At 38.9% G+C, this 23,974-nt stretch overlaps 1 protein-coding gene across 1 annotated transcript in view; it reads right to left on the bottom strand.

Moving 5' to 3' along the window:
* The window catches only part of dab1a (DAB adaptor protein 1a), a 406,752-nt gene that overhangs the window by 157,577 nt on the left and 225,201 nt on the right, over positions 1–23,974 (bottom strand). The window contains 1 exon segment of the mRNA XM_056262791.1: positions 17,552–17,608. The gene's annotated coding sequence lies outside the window, so the exon portion shown is untranslated.

The raw sequence follows: 23,974 nt of genomic DNA, 5'->3' as shown, positions 1-23,974 counted from the left end.
TCTAGAGCGCATAACAGCTGCAGCGCTCCAGTTCTATGCAGCTCACCACTCTGTCCGCCATGGAAAATACAGGCTTTTCATTTCAGCTTGATAATGGTGCACAGAGAGGCCTGCGCATACTAAAGAGCCGAAGCCCACTCTAATATACAAGCAGACCGGGGCCCCACTGAGCAGGTCACGCCGAATCTTTTCTTTCTCTCTCTTTCGAGTGGAAGAGAGACAATAGATTAGACCAGATGAAAAGACAGTAAGAGCAGAATTAATCTAATACCATTTGTTGTCAGAAAAAAAAGCAATTCGGGCCCTTAGGTCAAGGGACCTAAGGGAGGCATTTTGTTCCTTTTGATTTTCCAGCTAACCCTTAAAGGGATAGTTCACCAAAAATGAATTTTCTGTCATCATTTACTCACCCTCATGTGGTTCCAAATGTTGCGGAACACAAAAGAAGATTTTTAGAATTTTTTTTTTTTCCCGTCCAAGTCGGTGGATTCATTTTTCAACATTTCCAGCATTTTCTTTTGTGTTCCACAGAAGAAAGAAAGACATACAGGTTTTGAACCACATGTAGGGTTAATAAATGAGGACGGAATTGCCATTTTTGTCTGAACGATCCCTTAAAACAACAGAAGAGAGACAGTAGTCTTTCCTCAAGAAGCAGAAGTGGCACTTGGTCCTACTCACGCAATGTGGACAACAGCCATTTGCTCAACAAGTGTCGACAGAAAAAAAAAAAACAGGGATAAAAAAAGGTTGAAAATGAAAATCACTTTCTATTCATCAAAGAATCCTGAAGAAACATGCATCACAGTTTCCTCAAACATATTAAAGGTGCTCTAAGCGATGTCATGTGTTTTTTAGGCCAAAACATTTTTTGTCACATACAGCAAACATCTCCTCACTATCCGCTGGCTGCCTGTCCCCTGAACACACTGTAAAGAAACGCGATCTCTGTAGACAGCCCATGCTTCACAAACAGCACCAAAAACAAACTGCAGCGACCCGCTCCCCAAAACATAACAAACTGTTCCAGCCAATGACCGACAAGAAGGGTTTGGGGGTGTGGTTTGGGGGGTTAGTGTGCGGATGAGGAGGAGGGAGGGTCTAGCTAGCCTCCGTTTTGTTTGACAATAGTTCGAACGTCAACAAGAAGTGACGTCACCCAGGATCGCTTAGAGAACCTTTAAGCAGCACAACACTCATAATAATAAGACATGTTTCTCAAGCACCAAATCAGCATATTAGAATGATTTCTGAAGGATCATGTGACTGAAGACTGGAGAAACAATGCTGAAAACACTGCTTTACCATCGCAGGAATAAATATCAGAAAATATATGAAAATAAAAAAACAGTTATTTTGAACAGTAAAACCATTTCAAAATTTGACTGTTTTTACTGTATGTATTTTTGATCAAACAAATGGAGCTTTGGTGAGTATAAGATACTTTTTTTTATTTTTATTTTTTATTTATTTACAGATCCCAAACTTTTCAACAGTAGTGTATGTGTACAAAAGGCAGTGGAGAAGAAAAGCAAAGGCTTAAAATGTCATAAATTTCCTTTATTTTCTTCTCATCTCTATGCTTTTCAACGTCTTTAAATGTCAGAGGACAGAAGAGATGCAAAACCACCGGTCTCTGGTGATGCAAAGCATAAAACATTGTAAATGAGCGCCAAGTAGCACCTCAAATAAAGAATCTGTCCCGGGAGAGTAGTCCTGGTAGTGTGAGCGAGAGTAAATGAGAATGTAGAAAGAATGGATTTAATTGAAGTGTTAATGTACTGAGACTGTTGCATGGGCTGCATTTCTGAGTTTCTCCCAGTCTTTGTTTGCAATGCAGCACATCAAACTCGCTTTGGAGCGAAGCTCTCGCGGGACTAAATTATCAACCATTGACTTTTTGTCTGTATTTTTACTTCCTTTTGTTTCTACGGGTAGGCTGAAGTCAGTGGAGCGTTGCGTTCCTCTATACCGCAGTGAGAAATGGGACTGCACACTCGTTGAGGCCCAGGGTGAGTTAATTTCTTCTATTCGGACTGAAAAAAAAATACATATGAGCACCGTTCTTTATTCATAGCTCAAGGAGGGATTTTGATTTAAACAGTCAGAGGAGGAACTGGAGACTGGTTATGCGGTAAATGAAAAGCAGATATATGTTCAAGACTATATAGACCCTGAAACTGCAGTCCTCTGCGATCAGCCAATGTGCAACTGTTATGCTATTTGTTAGTTATGTACTCGAAGGCAGGTTCGATAGACAAGAACAGAAGGCCAGTGTGAACAAGTGTTTGACTTATACATCAGCAAAATACCGTGGAACAAAGATGAGACTACATGTGAAAGTATGCTGAGCTTGCTTGTGTGCGGGCTGATGTTTCAGTGTCGTTTTTGGCCCCAAATAGCTGTGCAGACAGATTGTGGCCATTTTAAGGAGATTATGGGGCAGATGCCAGCCGGGCATTGCAGCATGTGGCACAAAGAGAACCACAGCTTCCAGCTTGTACAAACTTTTGTACATATGCTTTAACCTAGTGAGCTGCCTAAGGAGGACGTAGCATTATAGTCAAGTCAAGTCAATGTAGATTGTTTCAAAGCAGCTTTACAGAGATAAACATACAATTTACGGTAACAGAGATTGTTTTGGCTCAATAGCGATTTTTGAATAATGTTATTTCCAGCTAAAGTTAGTTTTGATTGATTCTCTTCCAGCAAAATTATCATTTGTTATCAAATTAGGGGCCACTAAGACGACGGCGTTCTCTCTAAAGAGACTTTAAACGCGAACCTGTGACCTGATGGCGTTCACATGCGCATTAAGAATTGATTCTATAGTTATATTCGTTTGAATATATGTGCGCAGGTTTGTAATTTCCCTACAAACCATGCCTAAACAAACTACTTGTCTTGCCTATACATTAGATAAAGAATTTTGTTTTATTTTATAACTTCGGGATTTTCAACAATGCTTTATCTGTAGAGTGGGAAAGGGATCCTCCATAGGGAGAGGAATTATAAAGGAATATCCTGGGTTCAATATACGTTATATACCCCCTGGAATCAAAATGTACGTTTTTTTTAGCTTTTAGTATGAATATGTTAGCCTAAAAGTTAGGAATAAGCTGGTGTGTTCCAGAACAATGACAAAATTCGCATTTAGGAGATATAAGCATTCAAAACTAACAATCCCTCACTTCCGCTATAATGGATCAAGGATATTTATGACATCACCACGGACTTCACCTTCTCATCACATCTTCTGTCCAATCAAATGCTCTCTAGAATCTAAAGCGTCCCGCCCCCATGCTATAAATACCACCTGGCCAAAGGGACCGTTGACATGTCACGGAGCAATATGGGTTGGAGGTGTGTGTTCGGTTTTATTCCATTTTCCAACTGTATGTTGGTTTAGAATGAAATGGCTAGAATTTATTCACACCTCTACTATTGAATCCAACGTATCATCAGCGCCCGGATTCGCTTCCATGGTGCTGTCAAGTACGACGTTCAGTCTGCGTGGTAAACTAAACGCTTTAGGCTATTTGAAAAGGGGGAGGGGCCATTCAATATGTCCCGCCTTAGCTTCCTGTTTCAGTGGAAATTACGTCAACGCATCAGACAAAGCTGCGCATTCCAAGGCACTTCAGTCGGCCTCCAAGCTCAATAGAGAGCACTTGTGGCATAATGTTCTTTACTACAAAGGTTTCCACTTGTTCTTGATTTTTAAAATGAGCAAAAATCAGGGCTACAGAGCTTATAACGGAAGTGAATGGGGCCAATCTGTAATGTAAACATTAAAATAATCAATTTCAACGGTAAAGCCAAAAGACGTATACAATGCCAACGCTATTTTAGAGAGAAATATTGCTTTTAAAAAGTAAATGTATTGAGGAAAATAATTCAGTGTGCACTTACCCAACATTCATGTGTTTATGTATTTTATGCTTATTATAGTGTTGTGATGTTGGTTGAGCAACATGAAAAACTCTATTGAAATCAATTGTGAGTTAGTCTGTGGTCACTTACGAATTTGCGATCCTATTAGGATGTTACCTTAGAGGACAACAGGAAGCTCACTAGTGTCTCACACACAACACCTAGAGATACCTAAAATACACCGAGCCCTAATGAATATATGCAATGCATTCACGCAATGGCATCTTTGCATTTAAATTGTCACTTTTACTCCTAAATTTTGAGTGGAAAGCTTCTGATGTGGAAAAGTCTGAGCCAAAAGCGTGGCAGCTGTGCCCTCAGGCTCAGTGTCATGTCCTCAGTGTCGGATGCCATCCGATGGGTGAGCCCATTCCCGAGGTCTAATTAGCAGGAGCAGATAATGTCACACAGAACAGAGGGATCAATACTGAGGACGAGGAACGGCAGTCGATGCCTCGTCTCTATGCCGGACAGCTTTCCGAGAAGGGACATCCCCCACGGAACGGCTCTACTTCAGGAATCCCCAACACCTACTGACCTGATGAAGACACAAGCTGCTCCATTTTGTGTAATGCCATCAACCCAAAACACCCTTAAATTCCTTTTACAACAAACACCTCAGAAAACTAAAGTGCGACTTGGACTTTAAATGTAGTGGCACTCAGAAATAATGATCCCAAATTTTTTTTGTCCTGCAGGATTGACCTTTTTCTTAATGTGTTTTTGGATTGTGCTGCTGACGAAACACTGCAAAAATATCTTTCAGCGAAATTTCAGTAGACAAAAAACTCCAGACAACATGAGCTGTGGAAAATGTTAAGTGATCTATGAGATTTATACAGCTTGCTTTATACAACGGGTGCCACTGAAAACAATGTAAGTCTATCCCTCACAGCCTCGCTTTCATACCGGTCATGGCGCTGCTCTGAATAAGGTCTATTCTGGCCATTATTCCTCACATCTTTACATAAATAAGTACCAATCCTGGAATTCAACAGACATTTACATAGAACAGCAAGCTGGTTTGGTTTGCCATTAAATTTATGCAGGCCAAACTAACATGCATTATTGTTAATTTTGCTTAAACATGCTGTTTCCCAGGAGATATGTCTTGATATGAACCCTACTACCTCTGAGTTCTACATTACCTCAAAACAAACCCAGCTTGTAGAATGAATAAATGAACACAGAGGAGAGAGCAAAACAATGTTGGCTTTGAGGGTTCCCACACTCTGTGTGGCGTCTCCATGGAGATGCACTGTTTCCTGCTGGGTCCATTCAGGCAGAAAAGGAAAGGCTTGCTATACACACAGAGCACTGAACAGACCACCTTTACCACGGTAAAGGCAACCTATAAGCAGTTCAGTGACGTAATATGAGCAGCTGGGAGAATGAGCCATCTGGCACAGGTTGGCATAGTGACTCTGACCTGATTATGGCAGAAAAAAAAAAAACTTTTTTCCCCCTTTTTTATGTATCCTCGTTTGATCTATCTATCTATCTATCTATCTATCTATCTATCTATCTATCTATCTATCTATCTATCTATCTATCTGTCTGTCTGACTATCTATTATTCTGTCTGACTATCTATCTATCTATCTTTTATTCCATCCATCCATCCATCATGTCTGTCTGTCTGTCTGTCTGTCTGTCTGTCTATCTATCTATCTATCTATCTATCTATCTATCTATCTATCTATCTATCTATCTATCTATCTATCTATCTATCTGATGTTTATCCAGCCATCCATCCGTCTATCTATCTATCTATCTATCTATCTATCTATCTATCTATCTATCTATCTATCTATCTATCTATCTTTTATTCCATCCATCCATCCATCATCTGTCTGTCTGTCTGTCTACCATTGTGAATTGTTTATAGTTATGCCTGAAAACACAACAATGAAATAGAATTCAGCTGGAAATAAACACAAATTGATGGCTGAACCACACAAAAAGATGGGTGACATGTTAACCACTGACCTAAAAACAATGGGGCTGCCAATGAACACCTGACACCTGGATGAGTTCAGACACAAATATAAAAGAAACAAAATACGCCTTTGTGACTGTGAATTTGCAACCATCAATATTATGGAAGCCTGTAAGGGTCAGAATTATCATCAAAAAAAAAAAAAAAAACGAAGGGTGATTTGAATTGGTTAAATGGGTTAAGGATGACAACAGTTCGATGGATGCTCTGCTTTGTACACTTGTGAGGTTCCCTATTTTTTTTACACAGGATTTTTCACAAGTCTTTGATAAATGATGAATACACATAGTTTTCTGTCATAATGAGTAGGCTACTTTTCATTGACTTGTGTTGTTTTAATCGAGGACGAGGTAATGGTGTTTGCTATCATTTAATCCCAAAGCTAACACAAACCATTCCACATGTTTATGTTCATCAAGACATTACAGTAACCTAGGTTAAACTGTTTTTTGTTTCCCTTGCGGAGACCGTTGGCTTGTCACCACAATGTAGGTTATTTTAGGTTTTACTATATCGTAAAGTCTTTCTCGGACATTCCAGTCACTGGCGCTTTCCGAGCTCCGCTTAGTGGAACCGCACGTGAAGGCAACACGACGAGATTCGGTGTCTTTTCAAGCGTTTTATACTTAGAAACGTCGAGGGGACCGTTTTTCATTTTGAAACTACACCTCTCAGTGCGACCACAAGCAGCAGTCCGCAGGCAGTCAGAAAAGGATGTTCTCTGGCAAAGCACATCATCCTCACGCGCTCCCGTGTCTACCGCTTCAAACACTGAAGGAACATATTCCTGTAGCTCAACCGTTCATAAAACGCCACGTAGAGACGCGTTTAACGCGGTCGCCGGTGCCCCAAGTCAGTTGACAGATTCTTAGAGTGCGAGTAACGAATTCTCGCCGCCCGGACGGTGGTTCCCTGTCACACGCACAGGAGCGCGCGCGCACGCACACACACACACAGGGCAGTACGATTAATGCGGGATTCTGCTGCCGCGGAGCCCCTGCGGACCGATCATCCTGCCTGAACCAAACAAACAAAATCTACACTTTTCTTTACTCGTAACACGTTTGAATACATGGAAAGTCCACGCTACCTCGTCTTGAACTAGGCTCCTCATGCGTTTTAACCCGTGCGGAATAGTGAACATATCTTTCACTGCAGTTTCAATTTAGTGCGCGCATATAGCACTTATTGAGTGTATAGCTACAAGACCTCTCTGCTCCGCAGTGAATGGAAAAGGTGTTAAATACGGAGCGTTGTAGTAAATCTCAGTTGATCAATCGCTCTCGAGCAGGGCAGAACCTGGATGTCAATGCAGCAAACGCCGCTCCTCTCCACACGCGCGTGGACGCATGATCACCGTCAACTGGTGGCAGTTGGTTCGGCTCATTTCCTCGCAAATCAAATGTGGGATAACTGTTTAGTCATATCTCTCCAATTGCTTTAGATGCGTGAATACAATCAACCGACATAACTCCATCACCGAAGCGCAGGCAGATGTCCTCATGTTCCACATGGACAAGTTTCATTGCAACAGCACCGACGCCGTTTTATTTTTCTTTCTTTCATGTGTCATCACGAATAAATCCTTAAGACAAACCCTCTTACCTTTAAACTGGTGCGTTCAGATCCCATACTTCTCATTATAAAAATCCACGCGCAATCACTCCGTATCCAGTCTCTACCGTCTGCAGAAGAGCAGTAATCCACTTTCCCATGCCGGGGACATACAGCCACAGACCTGGACTACATCCTTTCTATCGCACACCAAAACTGATGGGATTTTTGCGCTTCTTTTCCCCTTTACCCTGTTCTTTCTCTCCGCTGTTCCAGCTGAAGTTGCCTGGTTACCTCTCTCTAAAAGCGCCGCTCCCGCAGCCAATCACGAGCGCGAGTGCGCGTTAACCCGTCGAGCGCCGAGCTGTCCTGGTTTCTTGGTTTCAGGGGAAAACGCAAGGAGTGGGAGGGGCGAGCGAGAGTTTTCAACGCCAAAAAGCTAAGATGTGCAAAAGAATATAAAGAAGAAGATGTGTAGGGGGATTGATGATGGCAGAGAAATTAACATCAAGTTATTTGCTGAAACCGAAAAAAAAAAAAAAAAACATGTTCGCTTCAACTGTGCATCAGCAAGAGAGTGTATAGAACAGGTGCCCAGGGGGCACGAAAAAACAACCACCTCAAACTTAAAGGGTTATTTCACCCAAAAATGAAAATTATCCCATAATTTACTATCCCTCAAGCCATCAGGTGTATACGACTTTCTTATTTCAGCCAAACACAATCGGAGTTATATTAAAAACTATCCTGGCTCTTCCAAGCTTTATAATGGGAGTGAATGGTACCTTACATTTTGAAGCCCCAAAAAGCATCCATCCATCATAAAAGTAATCCATTCGGCTCCAGGCTTAACCATAATACGGTTTCAGGAAACGGTCGTCACTATTGATTTCTTCTACGCTGCATCGTACGGTAAAGCAGCGAGTTACGTCTTTGTACAGGAAACGCACCTCTGGTTGTTTAAAGGAAACTTCCCAATTCTCTGATTTCCTGAAAGTTGGTAACACCATCCCTATACTTAAATCTACACCCACGACTAGATCATCTGTCGATGACAGCTAATAATCTTAAAGCAGCTACGCAGTGGCCATTGGAGAGTTGCGAGTTCTATTTTAACCTTCTGAGTCACCTCATCATGCAGAGTATTGATTTTAATTCCATCCTCTTCTCAGTTAGGGGCTGCCAAGTGCACTACGCCCTTTTCACTCTCAATCATTGTAAACGGGACCAGGCAATATCTGGCTCCACACTGATTCAAAACATTCGTATGTGGACTCAAACATTGTATCATGGTCATTCCAAGGAATTTTGATGAAACTCTAGAAATATTCACAGCACTGTTTAGGAAGAAGCTTTTACTGCAGTGAAGCAATGCAACCTCTTTGACCAATCTCCATTTGGCAGCTCATTGCAATAGATTATGGGTCTCTGTAATATAAAGTTTGAAATGCTGGAAATGAGAAAATAAAGACTTGGATTTGTTTAAGTTGAATTAGTCTTCTCTTTTCTACTGTAGTCCGACCTTGTACATGTGCTAATGTTGGTTATTCCTTATTCACTGTCAACAGCAAAGCTGAAAGTACATTACAAATGTAGTGTTATCATAGGCTCTCAGTCCTTTATCGCTTCCCCTCTGTCTTCCTCTTTCTATCTTTTTCTCCCTCTATCCGGGGAAGATGGAGCATTTTATTTTTGACTGCACTATTTTATAATCTTTTATTAAATCGGTTTTAACATTTGCCATGATTTGCTGGTTTTCTGAAGTAAATGTCAAAAGTAGATCACCGTAGATCAGGGTCATGTGTTGCAGGGGAAGCACATCTCTGTCTGTTCTCATGAGGAGAATTTTTGGGGGGATAACTGTATTAAAAATAAAATAAACTGCACACACACACACAAAAAAAAACATTCTTAAGCAGTATATCTTTGTCTTCTCCAGTAAAATTATTATATAATATACACTACTACTTAAAAGTTTGGAGTCATTAAATTGATCAGATAGTGGAACTTTTAAATTGTTACTTCAAATAAATGTTATTCTTATTCTTTTTAACTTTCGTTAAAGATTCCTTAAAAAAAGTAAAAGGTTTACACAAAAAAATAGTAAACATCACACCCATTTTCAACATTGATAATAATAAGAAATGTAGAGTGATTTCTGAAGGATCATGTGACACTGAAGACTGTAATGATGCTGAAAATTCAGCTTTGCATCACAGCAATAAATTGCATTTAAATTTCAATTAAAAATATATATATATATATAAAAACTACCTGAAATCATTCTTAACATCTCATGCTTTCATGCAAACCAGGAAATGTAATCTTGCATTCAAGGGCGTCTATAGCCTTTTTTTAATGGCAAACAAGAAAAAGATACACATCAAAAATACTCTATGCGTTTTTGGAGTGTAGAAAACCCTGGAAACATCAGGAAACTTTAAAAATTCTGTTTTCCAAGACTGGAAAAGTCACGGATGGAAATCAATAAAATCTTAAAAAGTCGTGGATAAACCATGGATATTTCCACAGTGAGTAAAATCTCTGAAAATCTGAAAGATTGTACTTTAAACGCAATCTCTTTAAAATGAGTTTTAAAAATCGTATTCAGTCATCAAAAACAGCTGGAAAAGCCTCTGTTCTGGCATTATGTTTTGTCTGTTTGTTTTGTATGTGGATATGTGTCTCTTTTCAGATCATGAAATATGTACTACAATTACTATTACCTTTTCTCTCTTTATCTCACTCTTTTTTTGTGGTTTGGTGGAGAAGTTTGTTGTTCTAAACTCATTTTGTTGCCAGAATCTCATCACCAGTTTTTTTTTCCCCACCACAGAGTCAATGTCCTGTTTTCAGTTCATTTCACTTCACTCTCACTCACTTTTCCCTATTTCTGCTCATCTTTTAGAGCATTTTCTCTCTCTCTCTCTCTCTCTCTCTCTCTCTCTCTCTCTCTCTCTCTCTCTCTCTCTCTCTCTCTCTCTCTCTCTCTCTCTCTCTCTCTCTCTCTCTACTTGCCTTCTCATTTGGTGGTGGGATGTTTATTTCATTGCCTCTGTTTTTTAATGCGGATGTTTTCAACCAAGATTTTAATCCAGCGCACCCCTCCCCCTCTCCGCCATCCAACCATATAGCAGCCCATCCTCCCACTGTCTTCCCGCCATCCCTCCCTAAACGTATAAGAGATAAGGAATAAAATCAGGCCATCATATATTAAAAGGGACCAGAGAATGTTCTATAGGCTGTGACAGATACACCGGGCCAGACCACATTCAAGAAAACCGCTTAAGCTCAGAAAGGCAGTAAAAGAATCGATATAAGCACAATCCTAAAATTCGATCACCCAGGCAATACACGTCGCTCCATGCAGCGCACTTCATGTGATTCTGACCTGTCAACTCTCCTTGAGCTAAAGAACTTGGCAGGAATAAACAAACAGGATTCGTTCTCAAGGGTAATGATCTTCTTTGGCGCCCTCATACTGATCATTTCGAGACAAATATGAATGTTGCTCCAGAAGACTCAATGGGAGAAAAATGGTGTATTAACAATTTGCACTCAGAAATTGTGAGTGAATTTCACAATTAAGGCAAGACAAGGTGAATTGGGTAAAAAAAAAATAACTAATAGATATCACCATACTTTACCAGTTGATTGATTAAATTGATAATTGCAAAACAAATTTGTATTACAAGCTTTCTGAAATGTTATGTTTAAATATGCAAATGAGGTGCTATCTAATTAAATATGCACTAATTTGCATACATTTCTATAACAAAAATCTCGAAAAAAGAAGAAAAGAAAGTCAGGTTTAAAATTCTTGTTTATTATATATATATATATATATATGTATGGTGTTCCTAATAATCCTTTAGGTGAGTGTATAATATACACTCACCTAAAGGATTATTAGGAACACCATACTAATACTGTGTTTGACCCCCTTTCGCCTTCAGAACTGCCTTAATTCTACGTGGCATTGATTCAACAAGGTGCTGAAAGCATTCTTTAGAAATGTTGGCCCATATTGATAGGATAGCATCTTGCAGTTGATGGAGATTTGTGGGATGCACATCCAGGGCACGAAGCTCCCGTTCCACCACATCCCAAAGATGCTCTATTGGGTTGAGATCTGGTGACTGTGGGGGCCATTTTAGTAAAGTGAACTCATTGTCATGTTCAAGAAACCAATTTGAAATGATTCAAGCTTTGTGACATGGTGCATTATCCTGCTGGAAGGAGCCATCAGAGGATGGGTACATGGTGGTCATAAAGGGATGGACATGGTCAGAAACAATGCTCAGGTAGGCCGTGGCATTTAAACGATGCCCAATTGGCACTAAGGGGCCTAAAGTGTGCCAAGAAAACATCCCCCACACCATTACACCACCACCACCAGCCTGCACAGTGGTAACAAGGCATGGTGGATCCATGTTCTCATTCTGTTTACGCCAAATTCTGACTCTACCATCTGAATGTTTCAACAGAAATCGAGACTCATCAGACCAGGCAACATTTTTCCAGTCTTTAACTGTCCAATTTTGGTGAGCTCTTGCAAATTGTAGCCTCTTTTTCCTATTTGTAGTGGAGATGAGTGGTACCCGGTGGGGTCTTCTGCTGTTGTAGCCCATCCGCCTCAAGGTTGTGCGTGTTGTGGCTTCACAAATGCTTTGCTGCATACCTCGGTTGTAACGAGTGGTTATTTCAGTCTATAGTTGCTCTTCTATCAGCTTGAATCAGTCGGCCCATTCTCCTCTGACCTCTAGCATCAACAAGGCATTTTCGCCCACAGGACTGCCGCATACTGGATGTTTTTCCCTTTTCACACCATTCTTTGTAAACCCTAGAAATGGTTGTGCGTGAAAATCCCAGTAACTGAGCAGATTGTGAAATACTCAGACCGGCCCGTCTGGCACCAACAACCATGCCATGTCAAAATTGCTTAAATCACCTTTCTTTCCCATTCTGACATTCAGTTTGGAGTTCAGGAGATTGTCTTGACCAGGACCACACCCCTAAATGCATTGAAGCAACTGCCATGTGATTGGTTGATTAGATAATTGCATTAATGAGACATTGAACAGGTGTTCCTAATAATCTTTTAGGTGAGTGTATATGTGTGTGTGTGTGTGTGTGTGTGTGTGAGCCTATCAGCAACTCTAATATACAGTATATATATATATATATATATATATTAGGGGTGTAACGATACACGTATTCGTATTGAACCGTTCGGTACGAGGCTTTCGGTTCGGTTTTCGGTACGCATTTTTGAACCGAACGGTTCGTTGGACCATTTTTCCTGCCGACCAAAATTTCGTTATTTCAAATGAAGGCGCGTCACGCGTGGCAAGCGCGCTCATAATGTGCGTGACCACAACATTGCCCAACATCAAATGGCAAATGTAATGTAAGCGGAACGAAACCACTCGTTATTGTGTGGTTGAAGGACCGTTTATCAGTTTGGACAAATACAGCGCGAGCCGATCTTAATCATCAGCACTGTTACTACACAGCCAAATCCAGTAAAGAAAGCATTTGAATTCGCCACTGAAGTAATAACATCGCTGCAAGATCTAGTGAGAAACATTCGCATTTCTCCGTTATTAACGGATCAAACAGCGCTGACGTGGAAACCAGGAAGAAACATTGTGCCATGAATTAACTATCCAGTGTCCACAGATCAGCAACATTCACCATGGGTTTACTGTAGTAACACTACTAACTGTAACCATGGAAGTTTGGCAGGAATAGTAGGCTATAATGCTTTCAAGTAACATCACGTCGGTTTTATTTTGACATTATGAATACAATTGCTGCCCTTAAATGTTAATCTGAACTAAAATAAACCTTTGTTTATAACTACTACAATATTACATTTAATTTTGTCCAAGGAGCTGTTTTGTTTTATAAGCTCCTAAGAAAAGTCAAGTATAGCTCCATCATTGCTCAAAGTTAAAAAATATCATACTTTATGATGTTAGTTTTAATAAAAATATAATGAAAAAGATTAAATCAAGGAAATTTCTCTGGCATTTCTTTCTTTTTGCTGTATCGGAAACGTACCGAATCGTACCGAACCGAACCGTGACACAAGTGTATCGTATCGAACCGAACCGTGAATTTTGTGAACCGTTACATATATATATTTATATATATATTGGATCTCTCTATTTATTACTCCACAAATCAGAAAATAGTGTCAACAGCCAAAAATAAAAATCACCATTTTTTTAGGAATAAAATGTTGTAAGAAATTAAGAAAATGATATATGAACAAACCCCTCAGTAAAAAACCTTCAGCATAAAGATAAGAATAAAACTGTAAAGTTTGGTGTACAAGTGCTGTACTGAAGGGGAGATTTCTGGCTCAATAGGAGGAAAAACTCATTTTGAGAAAACAGCCTTTAAAGATATACACTGAAATTGAAATCTAGAGACGCAAATAGATAAAGTGCTCTAAAAGATACAGTTCAAAGCGTATTTTGGATGTTTTCGTTCAGCTAGTCTGAAAAAAAAAAAACTTTATGAAAAGCCCAAAACTCAAAATTGACAGATGCATGAAAAAACAGTTTCTGCCTGTGTCTAACATAAAAAAAAAAAAAAAATTCGTTATGGCGTCAATGAGCACATTCCGATGCATGCATCTTTAGCGGCGCATTCCCATCAGACGTGATATGAGAAGGACGAGTAAAGCCGAATGACGTCTTAACCTTCCCGCTCTCCTCCCCTGTGCTTTATTACAGTGCAACGCACCAATTGATTTGGCATCTGGAGGTGAATTTTTTCGGTCATTCTTTTCTGAGCAAAGCGGATTATTTTACCCCTTGACCAGCTAGAAGCTTGTTTAAATGCGTGTGCATGCACATACCAGCTAACCTTCCTGGGGTTGAGAGCTCATTTGTCATAGTAAATCAGTCTGTGAAGGCGTGGAGAGCTTTGAACAGTGGTCAAGGAGGAGTTCAGAGGCCTCTCTATGATGGATGGATGTAATGAACAACAGGAAACAGGATGGGACACACTACCACACCTACGCTTGGCTTTTTATGCCACTCTTGGTGTGTTTTTAGCTCTGGTTGGGAAGCTGAAGGTTACATGTGTTATGCACTGATCAGTTATGATGCCTGGACTACTTTTTTGACTTGTTTCCAGGCTGTATGTGTGCAGGAACTATAGGGATGATATTATGGAGAGGTTGTTGACAGCTAAGGGGCTCTCTGCCTTACTGAAGAGAGATGAAAGAGGGGACAAACCTATCAGCAACTCCCAGCACAGGAGTACAACGCTGGACACACACACACCCACTGAAAAGTGTCAGTGATACATGGGTCAATGGCATATAAAAGTGTCTACGGTAAAGTAAAGGAAAAGGCTGTAGTTTATAACTATGGGGTTAGAATTGTTGCATTATTCCAAATAAATAGATTCATATTCACAAATAAATGTAAAGAGATTCACAAAAATGTATCAAATCCACAAATAAATCGATTAAGATCCACAAATAAATGTAAAGAGTTCCACAAAAAATGTATAAAATTCACAGATAAATAAAATGAGATTTGCAAATGAAATGTTTTATTATTTTACAAACACAACTCTGCCTGGCATTTATTTGTAAACCGCTTTCTGTGCATTTGTAAATCCCCTCACGCACCTGTGGATTTTGAAACACTTCTAGCGTCGACGACGTGCAGACAAATCCACAAATAAGTGGATTCCGTTTACTCAAGCCAATCAGCCAATCAGATAACGGCCACATTGAGCTGGCCAATCGCAGCACGTTCTTGCTACAACCAATCATTTTTATTTATGTATTTATTTTTAATAAAAATAGATTCTTATTTTTTTTTTACTTTGCCCAAACTTTTGTGTATATACATTAATTTTAATTCAGCATATTAAAACATTCTATATCCTATAACAAGAGGTTTCGTTTTTTGTGTGTGGGTGAGTGTATGTATTTTTAGTGCTTTAAAAAAAATTGATGATTCAATTTGGACAAAAGAGAAATTGTGGTTTAACATTGAGTCCAAGCAAACTGACACACATACAGTATGAACAGCCTCTCGCATGAACATACACAACTGTGTATCCACAGAACTGCATCAGTACACATGGCGAATAAAGTCGAATTTCTTCCAGCATAAAGTTGCATCACTTCAGCGCTAGAAAAGCACAGTAAAGCTGCTCAGCACTACATGGCAGTGGAGTTGTTCTATGTAGAGGAGCAGAAGAATCTGTTTTCACAGCACCTTTCTACACTGATATGCTATTTCTTTTCTTTAAGTGGCATTACTTAATGGGGGGGAAGACCCGAGAGACTCTTCATCTCCTCCTAAACACAGACGTGATATAGACGTTTCCCATGCTAGGCTGACATGTTGCATTGTCTCAGCTACAAAGCTCATCTAAACTCGGTTCACATGAGTTCACATCTTTTATGATACTGTCAACTACTTCTAAAATTCCATGTCTTTGACAGTATGATGAATAGACCATGAGACATATTTTTTCATAATCTTCACAACTTGTAAGGGTCTCTATTGTAAGAAAACGTGTCTTAGATCAAGTCTCACTTTGCCAAGCGATAGCAATGAAAACAGAACGTCAGCGCTGAATAAACAACGTAATTCATGCAATGTGATCGGAGCGATTGTTCCATATGTATCCAGAGCAAAACAAATAAATACATAAATAAATAATAGTGTAAAATCGAAATAATTCTAACATTTGGTAGCTCAAAGTTCTATTATAAACAGCACAATCTTGGTGTTATGGGTTCATGACACCCACTGGAGACGCATGAGACTAACAAGCATGCCATATGCCACAGGAGTGAGTGGGTGAGAAGACGACTGTATTATGTAGGAGAAGGATAATTCTGGAAGAGTACAAATCTAAATCAAAGTTTCCAGCCTCTACATCTAGCGGCATACAAGATGAATTTCCTCCTTGCATCAACTTACAGTTCAAATGGCTTTATTAAAACTCATGCGGCTGCCAGTTATTGGTAGACTTTTCTTTGGTATTTTATTCAACCAAAGAACAAAACTTGTGAAGGCAATGCGTTCCGGAGTTCATCTACAGTCTCATTGCACCAGAATAACTTTCTTACATAGCATTGGCATCTTGGTAAATACTGTATAATAATAATAATACTGTATTATAATAATATACTGTCATGATAAGTTAAACGGGCTGTGGGGAGATGTCTTTGCTGTTCATCCTTTTTTGAATCTAAATGTTTATAAATCTAAACTAATTTGTGACACTGACCTTGTTTGTCAAAAGGTAACAAAATTATGCTTAATGTTATTTTATTGTAATTGTTATTAAAATATCAGGAGAGTTTTAAACTATTACGGCAGTAAGAGAGCCATATATGCAGGGTGCTAAAGACCCAAATATGTAATAATGACTGGAGAAACATTCATGCATTTAAGGGTTAAACTGTTATCCTGAAAAACACTGTTTAATTAGAAAAGAGTGCACAAAAGAAAGTAGTCTCAGACTTGTAGACTGTATATTTGAGGTATGATTTGAAGTACCACCAAACACATCTCAAAAGAGTCCATTCTGATCGATGAGCACATTTACCTTGTCATTTCTGCACTCCTTATGGCAACTATTACACTATACGTGCAGTGACGTGAACTGTAAGTCAGCGCTCTCCGTGTGAGAAAACATACGTTTAGCTCACTTGACCTTATGAGTCGCAGTCTGAGGTCAGTTACACATCACTAGAGGTCACAGACAGAAATACCCCCTAAGACAACTAGCACTGAGCCAATATTTAACTGAGATCCCAAACACACAAAGGTGTGAGGTGTCATCCAACTCTGACTTCGATTCAGTTTTATTTGGCATGTGTAATATAGAACAAATACAGTCTGAGCAAATGCAAACGAAATGTCACAGCAGTGGACAGTATCAAAATGCAGACACATAAGCTTACATAAAGATTATCTTTGTTGAGTTTATATCCAGGGATGCAAGAAACATAATACAAAAAACTGATTCGCAGAGTAAATGGTCAGATACCAAACAGATATTTAATGATACTCACCACTGCTTCTCCACATCTGGTTTCCATAATAAAACTCAAAAGTGGTGGGTAAAATACCTGCAAGAAATAAAGGGAAAACGTGTTATAATGATAATAATAAAGTGTTATCATGAACCAACTAGGTGGAGGTCGGTTCCCCTCTGATTGTTCTAATTCCAGCCTGATCTCACGGCAATTCGAACGAATTTTACAAGGTGGCTAATTCGTACTAATTCATACGATCTCACTCGTACAAATTCGTACGATTTTTGCTAATTCGTACATATTTTACGAGTTACCAAATTCGTATGAATTCGTACGAATGACCTACCCCTGACCCCGCCCCTAAACCTACCCATCACGTGGGTTTAGACAAATCGTACGAATTCGTACGAATTGGTCGTGAGATAGCGTTGTTTATTCTTATTTTTCTTAATCTGGAACTGTACATGTTCATGAAGCCATAGGTGGCTAGCCAGGTATGTTTCAGTTTGGTTTGTGCCAATGGGTTTTAGGCACCATGAAAGTAGTTTGGTTCTGTTCTGGGTAAGAGATCTCAAACCAAAATTGGACCAATAAGCTGTGAGCAATAACATTTCTGACGCAATAAAGTTACTCCCTCGGATTCTCTTGCTCACTATATAAAGGTCACTACATAACAGATTTTTAAAGACAAAATCGCCTGGCTTTTAGTGACGATTATTTATTATAAATATATTATTTTAGTTTAACAATTACTATTAAGCCTTTAGTTTAAATGAATATAAATTTATACCGATAATATGTAATGTAAATAAGATTTGGAATCGATAGATAAAGATTTAAAAATGACTACATGGGAGCTTACATCTTCAAGTCTCTTTTACCTACAGTATATTATCAACTACATAAACTAATTTCATAACTTTCATTTGCACTGATGAAGCAAGACATTTATATACTTAATTTTCTTAATCTTCGGCCAGAAGTGAAAATTGAATCGCGAGAAGTGAATCACAGTGTTTCAAAGTATGCGATTGGCTGTTCGCCACCGATGTCACTTTCATGTGCAACACACTCAATACTCAGGATCAATGCCTGAGTTGACAGAGAAAGTTGATCATCATCATCATTGTACCAACAAGGCTTGATTGGATGGTTTTGGTTTTGTCAACTTGAAACTAATCCCATAACTCTGAGTTTGTGCAACAACAATAGTTGGTACAGGCCCCAAATATAAAAATCCAAGATTTCTGGATTCTGTTTTACCAGAGTTGGTTTATGAGCAGGTTAGGTCAGGGTAGATGCATATTAAGAAACATAAAACATTTTTTTTTTTTCTGTGCATACATGCAACAAAACAAAACTCCACTAGAGTCAGTTCTTCCCTTCTAAGTTTTGGATTTAAAGTGGAGAAACTGATCTTAGACCAGCAGTTAAAGACAGTGATGTCCCACAGCTGCTACTGATATTCCTTATCATTTCATATTCCATATGTACCTATATTCATATCACATTACATCACAAGAATACGCTTCCCCCTGCCTCCCACAATCCATGTGTTACATAACAAGCCTGTCAAGTCACCTATTACTCCAAGCTTTGAGAATTTCTCCTGGCCTTTCATTAGAATGCAATATCAGCCCTGATCACACCCATTCGAGAATTCATTATTAAAGGCAAGCAAAGCCAGGAGTCATGAGACAGGAGGAAGGTATGGCAAAGTAGACGAGTCGTTAAGTATGAAACGGCAGGTGTGGACATCATCTCATTGGTCAGCCAAACACTTTTCGACAGGTCACAGCGAGTTCTTTAGCCATCTAAGAGGAATGCTATGACCTAGGTTGACCACTATTATCATTCCCACTGCATTACGACCTCCATTTGGTGCAGCAAAGCCTTATTACAAACACATTCTCACATTTCTCGGGATGAAAAGCGGAGAAATCAAACCAGAGTCCTGGCGTTTACAGAACGAACGAGCACACAAAAGGAAGAAATTGCCTTTTCATCACGACACAGTCAGAATCATGTGAAAATAATCATGCAACCATTTCATAGCATGAAGTGCGCTCATTAACCAGGAGAGAGACAAGGAAGAGGAAGGAAAAGAGGGAGGGAGGAGGAGAGAGAAGGAAAGAGAACTGGGTCAGAGAAGGCAGAACGCAAGCTGCTCGCTTTATAATTAACTCTTCCGCATTGTTTCTATAATGCCTAATGAGTAAATACAATTGCAACGATGAGGTGCATGAGGGTTAGCAATAACAGATATAGGTTAATCTCCCCAGGCTACAACCATCAGCTGGGAGAAACCTACCGACAGCAGGAGGCTCCTGCTCCCCCGAATGACACCACACCACGTGTGATATTACCTCTGAGGTCTTTTGTGGATTATAAGCAGCTATTTCAAATGTGGGTTACAAGAATGGGGGCACACGTATCTAAACTATATTGAACTGTAAAATAAAATAAAATAAAATAAAATAAAATAAAATAAAATAAAATAAAATAAAATAAAATAAAATAAAATAAAATAAAATAAAATAAAATAAATACATTTTCCCATACAAAGACATTGATCCATTTAGTCCTACTTAATGTTTGTCATGTTTATGCACAATATATACTGTAAAACAATATTTTATTTGAAAAGTTAAATTGCAACTAAACTTGACAACCAGTAATTTTCTTTCTCCTATATTTTCAGAACTAAAGATGAATTAAGAGGAAATAATTCATAAAATTTACATACCATTCAAAACGTTTGGGTCGGTCAGATTAGTAAATGTTTCTGAAAGAAGTCCCTCATGCTTATCAACACTACATTTATTTGATTATAAGTAAAACCTGTTAAACTGCAAAATATTATTTCAATTTGAAATAACTCTTTTCTATTTGAATATATTTTAAATGTAATTTATTCCCGTGATGGCAAACCTGACTTACTCCAGTCTTCAGTCACATGATCCTTCAGAAATCATTGGAATTTGCTGCTCAAGAAATGTTCCTTATTATTATGAATGGTTAATATTTTTGTGGAAACCCTGATACATTTTTTTCTCAGGATTCTGTGATGAATATAAATTTCATAAGTACATTTATTTGAAATTAATTTTTTGTAACATTATTTTAAAAAATCTTTACTGTTACTTTTGATTAATTTAAAGCATCGTTTCCCCAAACTTTTGAGTGTTCCCTCAGTTTGAACGCTGGTTAAAAAAAATCTAAACAGACATACAATAAGTGTTTCAATTAAGCATGAGAGAACTGCCCCAAGCCTGATCTTGAACATAACTTGTTTTGCTTTCATGTGTTATAAAACATTTTTTGTTGTGTTTTGATTCTGCTAAGCACTCTCGCTATTTTCCAGGGGGAGTATGCGCCGTCTCAAGTCTGCTATCCCACTTTCTTGCATGTAAATAGAAAATAATGAAAACACCCTCTATTCTAAATGCGTTTAGCGCTGTGCGTTAAAGTGAACCCAAAAAGTAGGTCTTGTTATCATCCGACAAGAACACTGACACTAGGAAAACACCAACTATTCATCATTTAAAAATCTGCAGTGCACTTAATTATTATTAAAACATCCTCGTGAGAAGGGTCATAATCATCTTTCTACTGCGCAAATCCATCTTTTACACTTCTCCATGTTCCTGGCATGTGCACAGGCATGACAAATTAAATATTAAGAGATTATTCATTCCAGCTCTGGCAGAACATGAAATTAATAAATCATCAATTACAAGCCAAAGGGATTGTGTTTTCACGAAACCCTCTTATCTTATACGAGTAGCACTGAAGAGGAATATCAATTTGTGCTAAATTACAACACAATATCAAAGACAACACCATGTTGTCCCATAGCTGGGGCCATTTTCCAAGGTTTTCGAGATTGACTTTTAATGGCCATCTGAAGTGTGAATAATGAATGGTGATTATCACCCTGTGGAGAGAATCTATTTAAGCACCAGAGGGGAGAAAAACCGAGACATTACGGATCCTGGACAGGCTTTTGTTGTCCTACTGTAAGGTTGGAGGCATATCGCTCAACTTCCTCTTCTCCAAGAAACTACCGGTAAAATTCCCACCCCTCCTTCTACGTCGCTCCACCCCATCACTCTCCCTGCCCCCTTTTACTTTCTTTCTTCAAGGACATGAGAGGGAAGGCCAGGCCCCCTGCTCGGCCTTAATTGCCCATGATGAGTGCTCCACACATGAGTAGACAGACATCAGACTCCTGCTGACAGGGACCATGCCAGGAGCCTCACACACACACACACACACGTTGGCTAGTCTGGGGTCCTGGCCCGCTCTCACACCTCATCCCGCGTCTCGTCTCACCTTCACCTGTCCCCATTTCACACAAAATGAGATGTTTTTGCACACATGTTTTTGTCACATACAGACAAAAAGGCCACACAGACACAAAACTGAAGGTTAGATGGGCCTAAAAGCCTTCAATTAGTGACAGACATGAATAAAAACAAAGTCCTGGTGTTAATATAGTGTGATAGAAATATGGAGAGAAAGCATTAGTGTCAAGTACACATTCGGATTCACAAGCAATTTTATTCATCCTGCAATATATTAAAACGTTCCATCACTGGAAGTAAGTGGTGAGTTTTCGTGAACCTTTTTGAATGATACATTAAAAGGATCAGCTTATAAAGAGTCATAAAAGGTTCATAAAACTGGTTGCACTGAATGATGATTCACTAAAGAGTGCCGGTTCATTTAAAAAAGGATGATAAACAAACTTTGGGTCAAATATGGACAAACCCAGACGCTGGGTCACATTTTTAAATTACATTTTTAATCCAACATTTGGGTTTGTCCATATTTGACCCCAAATTGGGTTACAACCCAGCATTTTTTAGAGTGTATGAGTCATGTATTCGTAAAAATGGTTGCGCTGAATGTTTTTGATTCATTAAAAAGAACCGGCTCATAAGAGACATTGGTTTATGAAACGGATTACACTGGTTGCACTGAATGTTGTTGATTCACTAAAGAGAACCGGTTCATATGAGTCATTTTTTTTGTAAATCAGACTGCACATTTTGATCCATTAAAGAGAACCAGTTTATAAAATGTATTTGTTCATAAAAATGACTACACTGGTTGCGCTGAACGTTTTTAATTCATTAGAAAGAACCGGTTCATACGAGTCATTTGTTCATGAAATGGACTCCACTGTTTGTTCTGAATGTTTCTGCTTCACTAAAGTGAACTGGATCATAAGAGTAATTTGTTTCCGAGTCAGACTGCAGTGGTTGCCCTATTTATTTATTTTTTTGATTCACTAAAAATAACTGGTTCATAAGAGTCATTTATTTCTGAATCATACTACACTGGTCACACTGTAAGTTTATGATTACCTAAAAAGAACAAGAGTCATTTGCAGTCTGAGAAAGAAAACTCAATGAAAAGATTACCTTTCTTGTATTTATAACGTAGTATACACCATTTTAATATCATTACATTAAATTTGGACTACAAAATATTTTACCATGGGGCAGATTCAGTAGCGACAGAGTAGATGGGGGTGTGGAGTAAACACTGGCATATCGTATTGACTGAATGGTTTTAAAAATCAATATTTTGTTCTTTCAAAAACATATCGCAATAGAAAATCTGTATTTTTCTCCAGCTCTATTTGAGAATCAATGAATACTAACTGATCCGGTAGAGGAGTTTTTAATCTCTGAAGTCAGAGCAACTCGTAAAGTCAGAGGAGTTCTAAGCGCTGCATCCACAGCTAACGCAACTACAGAGATGAGAGGAAATACTATTATCCATATTTCTCTCATACTTGAAATATATCCTGGGTCTTTGCCAGGGGCGGATTTTATCCGAGTTCTTATCTCTTGAAAAATCTGCTCAGAGCCAAAAACATTCACATTCGTGAATACAGTTTGTAAAAGGGATTATTTAGAAAGCTTTGGAGAACAGAAACTCTCAGGATTGCTTTGACACTGGATGCCGGCCAAGGGGAAAAAGGGCCGAGGGTGGAGGGATAGACAGAAAGAGAGAGAGAGAGAGTAAACGCACTAAAACTTTCATGATGCCTGACAGTGTGAGACAGTTTCCAAAACTGTTACTGCACAAACTGATTACAAAGTAATGATTATTTGTCTGTGAAATCTAATTGAAATAATTGCAGCTAATTAGCTCAAAAGACTGGCAGGAGACTGGTGACACGTGGCATTGTGGCGTTGTAAAATCATGCTGTAGCCGCATCTCTGAATAAAACTATTGGCGCCTCCGGGATTCATAAAAACACAACAACTAATTTGCCATTTAACTGCCGTAATAAATTGCTATGTTTGCAGCCAGCTGACTGTTGCACTTTTTAAGCTTCTTTCTTTTTTTCTCTGTTATTTTGTTAAATTAGTAATAGCTTTGTGAGCAAGCTCCATTTAATGGCATTTAACAGAGCCAGCGAATTTGCTTTAGAGGCTAAGT

Source organism: Rhinichthys klamathensis, unplaced genomic scaffold (assembly GCF_029890125.1).
Source record: "Rhinichthys klamathensis goyatoka isolate OS25496 unplaced genomic scaffold, OSU_Roscu_1.1 h1tg000196l_1, whole genome shotgun sequence".
In the NCBI taxonomy this organism is placed as follows: domain Eukaryota; kingdom Metazoa; phylum Chordata; class Actinopteri; order Cypriniformes; family Leuciscidae; genus Rhinichthys; species Rhinichthys klamathensis.
This window is presented reverse-complemented; position numbering and strand designations above follow the sequence as displayed.